Source organism: Ailuropoda melanoleuca, chromosome 6, assembly GCF_002007445.2.
Source record: "Ailuropoda melanoleuca isolate Jingjing chromosome 6, ASM200744v2, whole genome shotgun sequence".
NCBI classification, from domain to species: domain Eukaryota; kingdom Metazoa; phylum Chordata; class Mammalia; order Carnivora; family Ursidae; genus Ailuropoda; species Ailuropoda melanoleuca.
Window position 1 is genome coordinate 56,517,222 of NC_048223.1, and position 3,468 is coordinate 56,520,689.

Sequence of the window (3,468 nt, forward strand, 5' to 3'; positions counted from 1 at the left end):
CCAGTGTCTCTCACACAGTAGGTACAAATATACCAGCTCCCTTCCTGCCATCATTCTGTCCTTGGAATTTTATCAATTGGGAGAAGTTCCTGCTGCCTTTGTTACAAGAAATAAACTGATACGTATTACAGTGTTGGTGCCTAGCGTTGAGCAACGAGTTGAGTGATAGCATTAACATACCTTTTGAACTGCCTATTGCCCCCCAAGCGCCAAACAAAGTGTGAAGCCCTGGGGAAACCAAAGTGAGAGTCCCCAACTTTTAGGAGTTTATTGTCAAGAGAGATTTGCAGACACTGTTTCCCTGTAGAGCCAAGGTACTGAATGTTTATGCCAGGAAGAGAGTATGTGTGGAAGAAAGGCACTGATGATGGATGAGGTCATTTGGCTGGGTGGTGAATATCCCCAAACTGGCAATTTGCCATGAAAGCTTCCAGGCAAATTTGAGATCTTTATTTGTGACAATATGGCTACAGCTTTAAGTGGAAAAATACACACAAACACACATGCAAAAAACCAAAAACCAAAAAAAAAAAAACAAAACTGTTGGTCTTGTGTCTTTTCATAGATAATAACAGTTATCAGAAATGTTATCTTTAAATGGGGGAAAACTGCAACTCAAAATATATTTCATTTGATTCATCACAGAATATGCTGTTTTTGTTCACTTTACCCCATTTTTGTTCAGTGTTATTTAAAATTATGCAATCTGAGATAAAAAGTTATATTCTTGAGGATATGTCCATTGTATACAAATGACCCCAGCAAACTGGGCTCCCGGACAGGGTCTGATGTATACAAAAGTGGCTAGAGCTATCATGGTAGTGCATGGATTGGGGGCTACAGGAGGCTCCTTTTGTTCCAGAATGAGACAATGCCTCCCTCAGTTGCATTTGCTTGATTCAGCCTTGTGGAATTGTGTGTGATAGACGAGGCCTAAGTGGGCATTAATACGTTCGCTTGTCTCCTTAAATTTTGTCCAGAGTGTGTTAAGGCAGTCGTAGGGGACCTTGACGGTTTTGCCATCTGACTTCTCATAGTAATGCCCCAGGTTTCTTCCAGAGAATCACCATTCCCACTTTCAGTCCACGTGGTTAGGCGGTGGCAACTTCACCCTGACTCTGGCAGTTGGCATGTGACCCCATACTGGCCTTTTAGAACATCGGTGAATGAGGCCGTGAGTCTAGGACCATTGCTGGGTCAGTGGGGAGATGGGTCTTTAAATAACTAGCCTGAGATCACCACACTTGTGCGCGGTGGAAGAAAGAAGCAGAGGGACACGTTTGCCAGGGTGCACATCACAGAGAGCCTTGACTGCCAGATGAAAGTGTTTGAGACTATTTTCCAGGCAAGAGGAAGCCAGGAAGCTAGTTTTGAAAAGCAGCGCATGAAAATTGGTGTTTTGGGGGGATTAGTCTGGCAGCTGTGTGTAGGAGAGGGTGGAGGAAGGAGAGAATGCAATCCTTGAGTGCGTTTAATCTTTACAATGCACTGTAATTTATTACAGAGCTGAATTTGCATCCTTATCCAAATGTGAGGGAAGCTCATGTCTGAAAACTGTAAATGTTCTTTTTTTGCCTTTTTAAGCATTCTTTGCCTCACACGAAGTGATTGCTTAACAAATTTGCAGATGTGCATTAAAATTATGTATTCCAAAATGTTAACAGAGGGACTAAAAAACTTATATAAGTAAAATATTATCATTTTTGCTGATATGAAGCCTATCTGACAAGGAACATGGCATTCTGGTGCCTATATTTAAACATGAATAATTCTTAAAGCTTCCTCTACTCACTTATAGAAAAGTCATTTTTTGTACAGATTAAATCTCTCTTGCCTCCACCTCCAGCTTGCTTTGAATTATTTACCATCCAGAAGCATGGGCTAGAAAACCACAGTTTTTGTGCTGTGTTTGATTTTCCACGGAGTCGCACAGTGTGGGTGATTCTCAGTATGGTGTGTTGCTAAAACATTTCAAAGGCCATGGATAGGAAGGGGGAGGTGCAGAGGGGTAAGGAGACAGGAGAGAAGGTATGGCTCCCTAATGAGCACTTTATTCTAGAATCTTCCTCCAGCTTTGGGATCTGACCACTCACAGGTGTGTGCCGGTGCCTTGATCTTACGGGCCATCACACTCAGCATCTTCCAGCTGCTTTCTTATTGAATACAGTTTATTTCTTGCTCCACATTTTGAGAGAAAAATCTGTTCAGAGGGATGAGCTTTACACATTAAACCTTGAAACCCAACTAATTAGAGGAGATTTTGTTGTTTCTGCTGTTAGAAGAGGACAGATGAGAAGAAAACCTGGTGTTATCAGTGATCAGCAAAAACCTGCATAGTAAGCACCCCAGAACTTAGTTTCCGGTGTTGTGCATGCCCCGCATGTGGAACACAGGCTCAAGTTGATGACTCAGAAATCTACAAAATCATCCATTGTTAAATAAATTATTTTAACAACTCATCATTTAGAATTTATTCTGAGCTAAGACAAGAAGGTGGGCCCCCAGCTCATGTTCTCTCTCTATCAAATAAATAAATAAAAATTTAAAAAAAGGAAGAAGCTTCAATATTGTAAAGATATTCATGATTCCCTAATTAATCTATGGAGTTAATAAATCCCAATGAAGCTAATAAGATTTTCTTAGAACATGAAACTAGTTGCAAATGTATATGAAAGGGTAAATAAGATAATTTTGAGAAGGAATAACAAAATGGGGGGATTTGCCCTAAAAGATAGCAAGATATTATAAACAACAGTAATTAAAAGAGTTGGTGTAAAAAAAAAGATTAATGGAGACAGAAAAAATTCAAGCACAGATTCTTGTATCTTTTGGGAATCTGCTATATGACAAGAGACATTTAAATGGTGAGGGGCGCCTGGGTGGTTCAGTCTGTTAAGCATCCAGATCTTGGTTTCTGCTCAGGTCATGATTGCAGAGGTCTGTGCGGAGAGCCCTGCCTCAGGCTCCGCACTCAGCGAGGAGTCTGCTTGGGTTTGTCTTCCTCTGCACCTTCTCCCACTGACACGCACACAGGTGCCCTCTCTCTCTCTCTCAAATAAATAAATAAATCTTTTTTTTTTAAAGTACGTAAGTGGNAAATAAATAAATAAATCTTTTTTTTTTTAAAGTAAGTAAGTGGTGAGAAGATGGACAGTTCAAAAATAGTATTGGGATAGTCTGCTATTTAGATAGCAAACAATGTAATTTATATCCCTACCTCACCTTATACACAAAAGTAAGCTTCAAATAGATGAAATATCTAATATTAAAGCATTTAACTTTAAAATTACTAAGTGAGACTATAAGAGAGAATGTCTTAATAACTTCAGTAGCAGGAAGGGCTTTCTTTTTTTAAAAATATTTATTTATTTATTTATTTATTTATTTATTTATTTATTTATTGGGGGGGTGGGAAGGGTAGAGGGACAGGGAGAGAGAGTCTTAAGCAGACTCTGCGCTGAGCACTGA